The sequence below is a fragment of the Leucoraja erinacea genome, chromosome 33 (assembly GCF_028641065.1).
Source record: "Leucoraja erinacea ecotype New England chromosome 33, Leri_hhj_1, whole genome shotgun sequence".
Lineage (NCBI taxonomy): Eukaryota > Metazoa > Chordata > Chondrichthyes > Rajiformes > Rajidae > Leucoraja > Leucoraja erinaceus.
Window position 1 is genome coordinate 3,201,331 of NC_073409.1, and position 15,067 is coordinate 3,216,397.

Here is a 15,067-nt window from a genome sequence, read left to right on the forward strand (position 1 = left end):
ATATTTTGATATATGTTTTTTTTTTGCTACATTTTACAAAATGTTATCCCAGAGCGTTTTATCAGTGCAGACAAATCCATCCATTAATTATTATTTAACATAGCTCAGCATGTTTTAAAAGGACCATTGCTTCTGAGGAATTAGACAGTATTCCGATGATTACTAATTCCTTGGGAATTGTGCGTTCAGAGAATGGTGCTTCCCAGCAATTGCTGCAATTCTGTTAGCTTAATTTCTTTGCTCTTCTCTCTCCTCCCACTTGCTTAATTCCCTTCATCCGCACACTCGCGTTCTCAGTATAGAGGGGGGAGACTGGTCAGCCCACTGACATCTCTGGGGATGGTAGGAGTTGCAGCTGAGTGGAACAGGGATGAATCCCTCCCTCCCCCACAGAACAGCCTGAAACCGCCACACTCTCCCTCGGTAGAAAACCAAAGTGCAAATGTCACACTTTATGCTGGAATCTGAACCAAGATTCCTTCCACTGCAACTACCAGAGCTGAGTGATCCTAATACAAATGGTGCAAGGGGAGTGATGTCAAGAACAGTGCATGGCAGCTATAAAATTTGCCTCAAAAAGAACCAGAAACAGAAGACAGTCTTAACTTTTATTAACAGGCGAAGTAGGAATCCTATGTACTCACTCTCTCAGTCAAAGTAACATCGACTGATAGCACCAGTCTGCACCAGGACTTGTTTTTGTTTCAGGACAATGTTTCATGTTCTGAGTTTGAAGAGAAAAAGAGAGAGTATACTTCTTCTCCTTGTGTATGGTGTGCACAGCCTAAAGTTGAAGGTCAACTTGTTCTATTTGATCTAATTGTTTGTGCACGTCAGGTTGATTGCATTAGTCGAAACAAGGTGGACCACGTGAAGGTTGCAATCTCCCACCCCAGAGAGAGTATTGTATCTACAAGAAGAAACTGCGGATGCTGGTTTACAAAGATAGACACAAAAAGCCAGAGTGACTCAACTTGTCAGGCAGCATCTCTGGAGAGAAGGAATGGGTGACTTTTCGATTTGGTTGGAACCCCTCTTTAGACTGAACTTCGTCTAGTCATTTTCTCAAGAAATGCTGCCTGACCCGCTGAGTTACTCCAGCATTTTGTCTACCATTACCAACTTGACTGATATTGGGAAGGAGACAGATGTGCCAGTGTGTATCGCCCATGGAAACTGGTGGAAACTCACCCGGAAATGATGATCAGTGAGGTCACGAAGAAAGCTCTGCTTCCCAAGATGGCGACCAACCCAGGCGACTATTTGCGTGTTGGCCACAGAAGCAGATCTACAAACTCACATTACTCTCAAATCTCTACTCCTACAAGAACTACTCCTACTCAGGCAAGAAGTACAGAAGTGTGAAAACGCACACCTCCAGATTAACATAGAAACATAGAAACATAGAAATTAGATGCAGGAGTAGGCCATTCGGCCCTTCGAGCCTGCACCGCCATTCAATATGATCATGGCTGATCATCGAACTCAGTATCCCATACCTGCCTTCTCTCCATACCCCCTGATCCCCTTGGCCACAAGGGCCACATCTAACTCCCTCTTAAATATAGCCAATGAACTGGCCTCAACTACCCTCTGTGGCAGAGAGTTCCAGAGATTCACCACTCTCTGTGTGAAAAAAGTTCTCATCATCTCGGTTTTAAAGGATTTCCCCCTTATCCTTAAGCTGTGACCCCTTGTCCTGGACTTCCCCAACATCGGGAACAATCTTCCTGCATCTAGCCTGTCCAACCCCTTAAGAATTTTGTAAGTTTCTATAAGATCCCCCCTCAATCTTCTAAATTCTAGAGAGTGTAAACCAAGTCTATCCAGTCTTTCTTCATAAGACAGTCCTGACATCCCAGGAATCAGTCTGGTGAACCGTCTCTGCACTCCCTCTATGGCAATAATGTCCTTCCTCAGATTTGGAGACCAAAACTGTACGCAATACTCCAGGTGTGGTCTCACCAAGACCCTGTACAACTGCAGTAGATTCAAGGACAGTTTGTTCCCAGCTGCTATCGGGCAACTGAACTATCCTACCAACAACTAGAGAGCGGTCCTGAGCTGCTATCTACCTCATTGCCAATCCTTGCACTATCTTTAATCGCACTTTACTGGCCTTTATCTTGCAACAATCGTAATTCTCTTTGTCACGTATCTGTACAGTGCGGATGGCATGATTGTAATCATGTGTTGTCTTTCTGCTGACTAGTTAACACACAACAAAAGCTTTTCACTGTACCTTGGTATACGTGACAATAAACAAAAATAAACAAAATTAAACTATTCATGTACCTGTCTATGAATAGGAAGGTTTTAGAGGGATATTGAACTCATGAAGCTTTTCAAGACTGAGAATGTTAAGGTTTCCACAATCCAGAAATGTGAGCATGGATTAGATGGGGAATGAATTGAGAGAGAAGGCTATTGATGTTTGGTGAATAACAAGACAGGTCGACAAGGCCTTTCCACATCTAGACTTGAACATTAGTTCAAAATAACCTAAACTAAACTAAACTAAACTACACTAAACTTCAGAATTAAACTGCATCAAATTTGATTACTTTTCACCCACAGATAATGTGGGAGAACTGACCATCTTACGGGTCAACCCAATGTTGTTCACAAACACTTTCTTCTTGTTTATTTGCGTATCGGTGTTAATCTTTCTCTGGAAACTACTGTGTGCTTTTTTTTTTTTTTTTTTTTTTTTTTTTGTTAGAAGTTAATACAGTACAAAACAGTACAGTGGAACCTAATTTTAGGTGCCAACTCTGTAAAACCGTAATCCATTCTATGTACAACCTCTAGTTTTATGTTATGAGAAGGAAGTAAGCAAGACAAGAAAAAGAAAACAATAGAAAGAGGAAAAATTGGAAAAATAGATGGTAGAGAGTAGAAAAACGTGCTATTTTAATACCTTATGGCTTCTACATAAATAAAGAGTGAATGTTCCAGTGAATGTGAATGAAATAAATGTTCTCATTAAAATTGAAGACCACTCAAAAAGCCTACCTGGAAAAGTGAATTTGTTTCTTGCAGGTAAAGCTGTACTTTGACACTAAATGCCACCCATGTAGAAATACATTCTAATTCATGTATGAGAATGCCACTATGCCTTTCACTGCGATTAGTTTGTGAGATGTGTTGACCAGAGGTGTGCTGATATTGACCCCAGAGATCACGCTAGATTTTAATGTGATTTTGACTTAGCATTTGTTGTTATCATTATTGATTTCAGTTTAGTTGCTTCTCATAGTGTCTGAAAATTGTCGCAACTTCTGGCAGTAGTTTTAAATAACTCAAAGTTGACTAAATTTTGCTAAAACTTCAATTAAAAAAAAAAACCGACTGTGCATCCCTCCACTGAAGCAACAGCGGCACAGTGGCGGCACAGCAGGTAGAGCTGCTGCCTCACAGCGTCAGCGACACAGCGGGTCCGAACCTGTCCTCGGGTGCTGTCTGTGTGGAGTTTGCACGTGGGTTTCCCCTGGGTGACACGGCTTCTTCCCACATTCCAAAGACGTGTGGGTTTGTGGGTTAATAGGCCACTAGTGGGAGTGGATGAGAATGTTTGATATTGTAGAACTGGTGAGAACAGCGATCCATGGTCAGTATGGACTTGCTGGAACGAAGGGCCTGTTTCCACGCTGTATCGCTAAGCAAAGAAAAGTAACCAAAGTATTTTTATTCAACCAGCATCTACAGTTCCTTATGTCTACGTTTTAGAGCTCCACTGCCAAGGTATGCCTAACTTGAAAAAAAATTTCGCCTCTCCCTATCCACATTTCCAGAGATGCTGCCTGACCCACAGACTTACTCCAGCAAATTGCATCCTTTAACCAAAGTATTGCTGCTCTCTAGATGTGAGAGGATGTTTCTGAAGTACAGTGATAAGCATTTGTTTGCGTGCTATCCAATCAGCGGAAAGGACTGACGAAGGATCTCGACCCGAAATGTCAGCCATTCCTTCTATCCAGAGATGCTGCCCGTCTGTCCAGAAATGCTGAGTTACTCCAGCATTTTGTGCCTATCTTCAGCGGAAACACTATACGTGAACATAATCAAAAGTCCACAATACACAGATAAAGGATACAAGATATAACATTGGATAACATCTATTTAAAAATAGATCAAAGGTCTCCAATTAGGTAGATGAGAGGTCAAGACTGCAGTCTAGTTGGTGAGAGGATGGTTTAGTTGCCTGATAACAGCTGGGAAGAAATTGTCCCTCAATCTGGTGGTATGAGGCGAAGGGCTCTCAGCATCGCCAAGGACTGCTCTCACCTCAACCACAGACTGTTTACCCTCCTACCATCCGGGAGACGCTACAGGTCTCTCCGTTGCCGAACCAGCAGTTCCAGGAACAGCTTCTTCCCTGCGGCTCTTCTAGGGAGATGCTAACTGCATTTCGTTGTCTCTGTACTGTACACTGCACAATGACAAAAAAGTTTGAATCTGAATCTGAAACTTGTGTACCTCTTGCCTGATGGGTGAGGGGAGAAGAGGGAGTGACCGGGGTGAGACTGGTCTTTGATTATGCTGGTGGCCTGAAGTGTAGATTAGTTGCAACCATTCTTGACTGGATATGATAAGGCTGCAGGAATTGGACTCTCTCCATTAGCCAGCTCAGTTTGACCAGACCTTTACATTAGCAACAGTGGGATTTTTAAATGACCAGTGGCAAATTATTCTAACATTGTAGGCTTGCACATTATTTATGGGAGAAAAGTAATTTAATTTGATGCAGTTCTATTATGAAGTTTAGTTTAGTTAAGTTTAGAGACACAACCTGGAGACAGGCCCTTGGGCCTATGATATGATATGATAGAACTTTATACATCCCTGGAGAGAAATTGGTTCGCCAACAGTCACAACACACAAGGCACATGAAAATTTGAAATTAAAATTAAATTAAAAGTGAAATAAAAAGAAAAAGATAAGCGGGTGTTGGCTGGATGCCGTGTGCACAGCGCCTTCACCGGAACGAACAAACAAACAAACAAACAAACAAACACAGGCTTATCCCATGGGCAGAGGATTCTAAACTAGAGTGCCCCCCCCCCTCCCCCTTTGTTCTCCCACCGTCACTCACGGAGGTCCCCCCCCACACTCACCAAGACCACACTGACCGCTGATCACCTGATCGCACAAGTACTGCTTTATCTCACTTTCTCCTCCATTCCTTGCCCACAGTGGGCATTTGACAGAGGCCAATTAACCTACAAAACCTGCACGTCTTTGGGATGCGAGATGAACCCGGAGCAGCTGGAGGAAACCCACGCGGTCCCAGGGAGAACGTGCAAACTCCACACGGACAGCGCCCGGGATCAGGATTCCAGGACGGAAGCCGGGTGTCCGCTGCTAAGAGGCGGCAGCTCTACCAACAGCGTCCCCGTGCTGGAAACCCACTCTGAGACAGACTGCTTCGTAACAATAGCTGTGAACCCGACACACCACCAAGTAACTGGTGCAGGTTTCCCCACTGATCTTTCTTCACCGATATCTGCTTGTGTAATGCTACACCTCTTCAACATTGCAGGAAGCCAGTGTGCTCATTTAACCACAGTCCCCCTCTACAGCAAGGCAGCACTTTCACTATCGACAGTTGTATGTAATGTTTGTGTCTGGTTTATGCCATAATGGATATGATCCATAACAGGAACAACCCTACACTCAGGGTGTTAATACTCCCTAGTATATCTTACAATTAGCATTTGATTAAGACCCGTCCATAGTCCTTTCAGCCTTTTATGTTAGGTCAAATTGCCTGTGATGGAGTAAAACACACAGGCACCCCAGTAATGAACTGGCTAGTAAACCGTTTCAAGTGAAAAGAGAACCATTTTATCACCCTAATGAAAACCAGTTGGCAATCCTTTACTCCTTTTTAATCACTTATCAGCACAGCTGCTCAAGCATGAGTCTTCAGCCTTAACCATTTAATAGTTTCGCCCATTAACATTGGAGGTTTATAAATGGCTTGTTGGACTGCCTAATACTCAGCCTCAAAAGCCAGAGACATTTATGCCCTCTGATATTTTCATGTAAATCACACCTGCATGACGTCCTGCCTCTAGATGATGTAATTTCTTAATAGCCGATAGTCCAGGACACCAAACTGTATATTATTTCCATGGATGTTGTCTCACTGTCTCCTTCCATCCCTCCTCTCCCCCCCCCGTCTCCCTCTCCCCCCTCTCCCCCCTTCTCTCTCCCCCAGCTGCCTCCCTCCCTCCCTCCCACTACCTATCCCTCCCTCCCTTTCCTCTCTCCCTCCCACTCTCCATATCCCTCCCTCTCTCCCTCCAACTCCCTCTCTCTCTTTCTACCTCTCACCCTCCCTCTCACCCCCTCTCCCTCCCTCCCTCTCACCCCCTCTCCGCCCCTCTCTCTTTCACTGCAGGAATTATTCGGCCACTTCCGGCTATGTTTGTGCAACATTTTGAAGGAAGTAAAGTCAGATTAAGCGTTCACTAAATAAAACAAAACTTTGCAACCTTCATGACATTTTGCACTCATCTGATAACACAAAAGTGTGCTACGGAAGATTGACAAAACCATAAATACATTTCAAGCGAGATGTAAACAAATGTAACTATGATCAGCGATTTGCAAATTCCTCTCTCTTTACAATACAAGGAGGCCGTTGTTCCAAGGGGGATCGGTCGCTGTGATCTACCGATCTAATTTGGATGAGGTTTGCCAGAACTCATCTCTGCATCTCGATGTAAGATCAAAGGAAATGAGGTATTCCACAGAAGGATCAGAGGCAGGTACAGGACAAGAAAAGGTTAATTGGCTCATTAAACATATTCCTTCCACTGATTGCACAAAGTTTGGATTCTGGCCGAGGTATTTGATCACCAAAGCCAAAAAACTAACTACAGGTAAAATGAGATAATGAAGTTGGGTGAAATTTTTCTTCGGCTTCCAAGGTCATCAATCGAAACTGCAAGATATCGATCTACCCTATTTATTCAGCTATCGCCAATTATGTTCTGCAGGGTACAGATTTCATTGTCTACCAGTATTTCTTTTGGGGATCATTTGCGTTTGTACATACACAGGTGACCTTTGGGTTCTCTTAATCAAATATCAAACTAAATCCTTTATGAAGGAGTTAATCAACAGACATTTGGCGAGGTCAAACTCACACAGTGCCCAATCTACTGGGAATATCGTGGTTTTTGAAATAACAATATTTTCGTTATGGTTCCCCAATCCGGGAGGGGGGGGGGATCTTGTGCCATGCTGCATGGTGAGGCAGCCTGGAGTATTTCATCCATGTTAAAAGGCACAAGGTCAAGGGAGGCAATCAGTATTCACCAAGGATACGATCATTAGGCTTTAGAAATACAGCACGGAAATAGGCCCAGCGAGTCCATGCTGACCAGCGATCACCTCGTACATTAACACTATCCTACACACACTAGGGACAATTTACAATTTTTACCAAGCCAATTAACCTACAAACCTGTACGTCCATGGGGTGTGGGAGAAAACCGGTGCACCAGGAGTAAACCCACACAGGCCACGGGGAGAACTTGCAAACTCTGCACACAGCACCCATAGTCAGGATCGAACCCGGGTCTCTGGCGCTCTGAGGCAGCAACTCTACCGCTGCACCACTGTGCTGCCCGAGGTGATCCCTGTGAGTTGTAGTCCCCCATTGGGACTGTTGAACCATGGAACTGACCCTTATTAATGTTTAGTTCAGTTTAGTTTAGTTCAGATACAGTGCAGAAACAGGTCCTTCGGCCCACTGAGTCCGCGCCGACCAGCGATCCCCGCACATTAACGCTATCCTACACACATTAGGGAAATTAATATTTTTACCAAGCCAATTAACCTACAAACCTGGGGTTACACAAAAAAGCTGGAGAAACTCAGCGGGTGCAGCAGCATCTATGGAGCGAAGGAAATAGGCAACGTTTCGGGCCGAAACCCTTCTTCAGACAGAACCTACAAATTCAGACTAACCTACAAACCTGTACGTCTTTGGAGTGTGGGAGGAAACCGGAGCACCCAGAGAAAACCCACGCAGGATTACGGGGAGAAGGTACAAACTCTGTACAGACAGCACCCGTAGTTGGGATCAAACCCGGGTCTCTGGCGCTGTGAGTCAGCAACGCTACCGCTGCACCATCGTGCTGCCCAATGGAGAGAACCGTTTTGCTCTGAGAATTATAAATGTGACTTACTTTGAATTATGTGTGGCACCCTCAATGGGCTCATTAGTGAATCCCCAAAAATGATTAAAAACAATTATTTATCCACAGAATGAAAAGAATATGGAATGTGGAATTTTCCGCCAAATGAAATAGTTTTAGAGTGGCACAGCGGTAGAGTTGCTGCCTCACACAGCACCAGGGTCCCTGGTTAGACTCTGACTACAACTCCTGTCTGTACGGAGTTTGTACGTTCTCCCCGTGAAAGAGTAAAAGGGAAACCAGCAAACTGCAGTTCACATCCTTCTCACGCTTCTATATAAACACAAAGACCTTCACCCTTTCTCCAGGTAACACACAGTTCTGGTTTGATGACTGCAATTGGAATTGCCTTTGGCTTTCTGATCGTTCCCAAGCCTGACAGCGTAAACGTCGTTCTATTTCCGATGCTGAACTTTCAACGCACGATATCAGATTCCTTTTAAAATCTATTTTCTTTTTAAATAAAGCTTAATTGATCTGTATCAGGAGTGTTAACTCTGGGGAACACAGAAAAGCCAAGCAATCTAACTCCTGTTTATCAAAGATTAGACAGCTAGATCCAAGTTCTAGGGGAAGAAAATTCGAACTGACAGAGAATAAGTACGTGTGCAATAATTGATCTGAATTATGTTCTCAAAATTTTGTTTCTGTAACTCAATTCAAATTGATTTCCTTTTTATTTCCCAATAGGTGCTTACTCATAGAAAGGATCACAGAAGCTGAAACCTGTAATACATATCTTTATATGTTTCAGTTAATTTTTAACTAGATCTATGCCTCTATTGGTTATTCTGCTAAACATTAATATCAGTTTTCTGACTGTTGGGCCTTACATACTAGTCTGGAATCTCATAAAAGTCAACATTTTTATCAATGTTCTAATGCTGCCTGAATTGCCAATGTGCTGGGCGGTGGAAGTCGAAAGGAACAGTGCCCTGTCTAGATGATACATTCAAAGGCTTCAGTATTTCTGCATTGATTGATTGCTCAGCCTGCGCCTTTAACTGATAGATCATTTATAGAGATCTCGAGTAGAAGTGAGGTGCCTTGACTGAGTTAGATCTTCTGGTGTCCTAGAAAAGACAACCAGGCTCAATTACAATGTCAGAACATCCAGCGATTGTCAAATGCGGGGAAGTTCCAGTGATAAATAGTGCATTGGTCCCACACTGAGACACGTTCGTGGAAAGCCAAAGGTTGTTATGGGCGAATGTAGGAGACCAATTCCCTTTCTCTCTGAGCCTCCGTCAAAAAACGTAAATAGCAATAGCGTCTATTTTTGACGCCGACCATCACACCCTCTCTCTGTACAGCTCGGGCATATTCACATTTTCTCTTGTTTCCTTGAACAAATTTCCTCTGAGGGTTTCCAAATTGTTATTAATATGAGAATTTAAAAAAACATTTCATGAATCTCATTTTGTCTTTTTCATGTGCAGTTTTTTTAAAGATTAAAAACTTGGGGTTGATGCACACAGCCGGCTTGTAAATAATAATAATGTATAATAATGAATAAGTTGATTGGCCAAGTATGTACACATACAAGGAATTTGCCTTGGTGCTCCGCTCACAAGTAACAACACAACGTACAGTGAACCGTTAAGAATAAAACATAAAACAAAAAAATTAAAAATAAAACCTCATAGTTTAACTGTGTAATGTTATTTTCTATTCTCATGTGACATTGGGATAGGGTTTCTTAGTTAAAACTATAGCGTGTGCGTTTGTTAACAAATATTCAGCTTATTACTGAATATGAAGTTAGTTATTGTTGTGCAGCATAAGTATTTATGGATAGTTTAGATACTGGTTTAGCATTGGTCTTGGTTATTTTGCTTGAGTGTTTCTCCTGATGTTTTAGCACAAGTACTTTGTGATTTAACAGCAATTCAGTATTAGTCTCAAACATTATGGTGGAGTTGTGTCCTATTTCTCACCACATGCCCTTTTTCCAAGTTCAAAGATATGTTAATTTAATGATTGTACATGCCACAGCTATTTTAATATCATTAGTTAAATAAGAAGTATTGTATGTTCAAGAAGGAACTGCAGATGCTGGAAAATCGAAGGTAGACAAAAATGCTGGAGAAACTCAGCTGTATCTTTGTTTTCATACTATTCCCATTATAGTTATTCTAATATTCGCATTCTCGCCTCAAAGGGGATTTTTATGGCTGATGGAGGCAAATAGTGATGTGTTATCAAATTTGGATAGAGATTTTCAAGTAAATTATCAACAGAAGAACAAAAAGTCATCTTGCAAAACAAAAGAGCACCAACCTCCGCACCTGAACTCCCCCACCCCCCATCCCTGCCCAAACACCAAACACAATCATATCCCCGAATAGCCTTGAGCTGGGAAACATCACAAGGAGGTCAAACACAGAGAGAACACAGACCTGTGACAGTTTCATTTGTTACCCGAGGCACGTGAGCAGCAGACACCAATCCTCAGCGGTGACTGTGACATCTGTAAGGAAGAGCCGTTTGCAAGAAGGTCTTTATGTGAATTGATCAGCAAAGTTGCAAAGCAAAGACTTAGTGAAAAATGCTCCTCTGGGTTAGAGATGAAAATAAACACATATCCTCGACGTCCAACTTGTCCTCTGCAGTTTGTTCCAACTTAAATTTGACATCAAGCAGATAACTGTTGGTTTAGAAGTAGACATATTCCAGAAAATATCCCACAAACTGATTATTCCATAAATATGTACAGAACACATACAGTGATAGTGATTTAATTCTTTATCATTTGTCTTCCTTTGTTAAATGTTCAATGATTGTATTGTACTGAGAGTTCCCCATGATATACTAAGACCTACATTAACTAAACAATATTCCAAAAATAATTCTAGGTGATATATTACCACAAATTTGACTGATAAATGCAAATGACAATATTATGAAACATACTCAGTTTAGGAGTCACTGTGAATATGAGATAATAAATAACCGTGTGGTTCAAGGCAGTAATAGATTGTGGGATTCCCATATTATAAATTACAAGTGCACAGCTTATGCAGTTTATCATGTCATTCTAACTTGGTTCTGAAATAAATCCCTCCATTTATATTTCATGGTGCACACAATAAGAGATAATTTGAAGACTTTTTCGATGCAGTTTGGATGAAGGGACATTTATTGAAGATGAGCAGTAGTAAGTCGGAAAAATAATCTACTGTTGTCTCTTCTGGATCGGAGCGATTCATTTGGACACGACACACAATCAGCCTCACACTATGTTCCCACCATTCGTTTAGTTTGGTTTAGAGATACAGCATGGAAACAGACCCTTTGGCCCACTGAGTCCGTGCCGACCAGCGATCCCCGCACACTAACACCACCCTACACACTAGGGACAATTTACAATCCTTACCAATGCTAATTGACCTACAAACCTGCGCATATTTGGAGTGTGAGAAGGAACCAGAGCACCTGGAGAAAAACCCACGCGGTCACAGGGAGAAGGTATAACTCCATACGGGCAGCACCCGGTGTCAGGATCGAACTGGGGTCTCTGGCACTGTAAGGCAGCAACTCTATCGCTGTGCCACCGTGCTGCCCAGCCTGTCCACACCGCTCCAACCACAAGGGCAATGGACCCTGCACAGCAGAATGCATGGGGTAGAGGAAGGGAAGTGAAGAGGGTGCAGAGATGATTTACGGTGGTGTTGCCAGGACTCGAGGGCCAGAGCTACAGGGAGAGGTTGGGCAGGATAGGACTTTATTCCTTGGAGTATAGCAGGATGAGGGATCATCTTATAGAGGTCGATGAATCATGATGGGAATAGATAGGGTGAATACATATAGTCTTTTACCCAGGTTGGGGGAAATCAAGAATCAGAAGACATTCAGTATGTGTACAGTGAGAGGTGCAAGAGGAATCTAAGTGGAACATTTTCCACACAGAATGTGGTGGGTACATGGAACAAGCTGCCAGATGAGGTAGTTGAACCAGGTGTTGCATTTAACAGACACCTAGACAGGTACATGGATAGGAAAGGTTTAGAGTGATATGGGCCAAACGCAGGCACTCGTGTAGATGGGGCATGTTTGTCGGCAAGTACGAGTTGGGCCGATGGGCCTGTTCTGTACTGTATGACTCCATGAGCAATGTGGATGGAAGGTGGTTGCCTGTCACAGAGGCCTTTCTGTCCTGGGCCTCCAATGCCTCGTTGTCACCTTTCCCCAGCTAACAACGATCTAATCTACATTTTCCTCGACCTTTGTCCCCGTCGATCTCTCATTTTCACTCCTTACCCTTCCTTGTGTCCCTCTCCTCTGACTCTCAGTCTGAAGAAGGGTCTCGACCCGAAACGTCACCCATTCCTTCTCTCCAGCGATGCTGCCCATCCCACTGAGTGACTCCAGCAATCTTCGGTGTAAACCAGCATCTGCAGTTCCTTGCTGCATGGTACAGCGTAGGGACTGGCCCTCAGCCCTCAATCTTCCCTGTCACAGGGGCTTTGGGCTGATAGTGGAGATGGACAGTCAAGTGACCCCAAGGCCCAAATGTCATCAGGTCACATGAAGCCGGCAATGTCTTTTTTTTTTGTTGACGTTGTAAGCTGCTCTTCAGCTTATTGTGAGGCATCCCTCCTGTGACCCGACGCTGGGAGGAGGTTGACACATGTTCCACCACCAGTAACCTCTTGACATCGGGGTGTCCGGGGGGCTCGGGCAAGGTGAGGCTGCTGAGCCAGGAAGCCGGGGAGCATTCCACCGCATCTCATTTAGCATTCCCATGGCGGACCTCTGATCTGCCCCGGGGCCGAAGCTGGTGGAATGTAAACACTGGCAAAGGACGACGACTTACTTGGTACAATGGGATGGTTGCCCCTTCCTCCTGACCCCAGCCCTGAGGAAATAGGCATCCCTGCGGGGGCAGAGGTCAGAGGATTCACTTCCTGCGAGTCGCGCGGACTTAGCCGTGTGGTGGGAGCTCGTTACACGATCCAAAGTGAAGTTAGATGAAGTATTTTTTTAACAGTTGCTACGGAGTGAAAATATAAAATGCAATTGCATTACAATCGAGACCTAAAGGGCAGAGAACTATTGCATTTATTTCAACCCTGTCAGAGCAGTATTTCCCATCCTCTCCATGTGTCACGCCACTGCCGCCCATGAAGGCCAGAAAGCTGAATAATGCGGTGAATGCAAACTGATTTCATTCCATTAAAGGCTGTTCAGATGTCCGTCTGCGTGATGCTTCAATCCACCCTGACCCGACGGGTCACGCACTGAAGGATTTGAAAGATGTAGATTCTGCTGGGTGTTCTGCACTGGCAGAGTGGGCCTCCATCGCTGGACAAGGGGTCTGGCATGTGGGCCGGCTGAGGGACACATCCTTAGACAGCCTCGTTTGCATTATAGGAAAATTTAATCCAGTTTAATTTTGAGATACAGCGCAGAAGCAGGTCCTTAGTCCCTGCCCGCCCGAGTCCGTGCCGACCAGCGACCCCTGTTCCGCTAACACTATCCTACACAATAGGGTCAATTTACAATCTTTACCCAAGCCAATTAACCCACAAACCTGTACGTCTTTAAAGTGTGGGAGCAAACCAGAGCTCCCGGCAAAAACCGCCACTGAAGGCTGAGGAGGCCAAGTCAATTGATATTTTAAAGGCAGAGTTTGAGAGATGGTTGAATAGTGACGGGTTTTATGGGGAGAAGGCAGGAGAATGGGGTTGAGGGGTTGAGAGGAAAAGATAGATCCGCCATGATAGAATGGCGGAGTAGACTTGATGGGCCGAGTGGCCTATTTCTTCTCCCGGAACTGATGAATGAATGAAAACCCACCCAGGTCACGGGGAGAATGTACAAACTCTGTGCCCACCGAGTCCGCGCCGACCAGCGATACCCACACATTAACACAAGCGTGCCCACACTAGGGACAATATACACTTATACCAAGCCAATTAACCTACAAACCACGTCTTTGGAGTGTGGGAGGAAACCACAAATCTTCCAAAGATCTCGGAGAAAACCCACGCAGGTCACGGGGAGACCATGCAAAGTCCTTATAGACAAGCACCCGTAGTCGGGATTGAACCCGGGTCTCTGGCGCTGTAAGGCAGCAACTCTACCGTTGCGCCATCGTGCCGCCCTATAGTCATTATGTACTGTTGCCACATGAATGCACGTTCCTTCTTTATAGAAAGAATTAAACTATATTCTTATTTCTTCGACTGCAGCTCTCCCCGACAATAAAATTTAAAGAGTTAACCCACTGGTACAAATGCATTTGAGTGTCAGACTATTCTGGAATTTGACCTTGCGACCTTCAAGTTGGTAATTAAATACTCGGTTGGATGGAAAGTTCTGTTTGTGAATCAGCAGTGGTTTTAGTTTCTATGGAACTCTAAACTTCACCACCATCTTTTCATAAATAATCAAGGATTAATACTGGCCGCTACAGGAATGCCCCAGAATGAGTCAAGGCATGAGTAAAAACAAATATTTATAATTAAATCTGTAGCATGTACATCAGGTAACACGTGAAATTTTCAAATGCGGGAAAGTCGGACTTTGCTCCAGTAAGAAATGTGTCTGCGTAAGGTGTGGCTTCCTGAAATATTGTCTGGTATGGCATTGCAGGGGAAAGCATTTAGAGTCATTGAGTGATACAGGCCCTTCGGCACATCCTACCCACACCGACCAACATGTCCCATCTACACTAGTCCCGCCTGTTTGTAGGTTAATTGGCTTCGGTAAAGATTGGCAATTGTCCCTAGTGTGTAGGATGGTGTCGGTAATCTTTCAGAGGAGCGTAACATCATGAGGGATAGAGGGCTGAATGCACGGAGTCTTTTACCTCGAAGCTAGGGGAATTAACAAGCCGACAACACACAGGT

General features: G+C 43.9%; 1 long non-coding RNA gene across 1 annotated transcript in view; it reads right to left on the reverse strand.

Moving 5' to 3' along the window:
- Positions 1 to 13,568, reverse strand: part of LOC129712554 (uncharacterized) — a 37,338-nt gene extending 23,770 nt beyond the window's left edge. Inside the window, exons 1-2 of the long non-coding RNA XR_008726086.1 lie at positions 12,474 to 13,568; positions 10,613 to 10,860 (exon numbers count right to left, since the gene is read on the reverse strand). This is a non-coding gene — a long non-coding RNA (uncharacterized LOC129712554). The remainder of the gene's footprint in view (positions 1 to 10,612; positions 10,861 to 12,473) is intronic.
- Between the last annotated feature and the right edge of the window lie 1,499 nt (positions 13,569 to 15,067).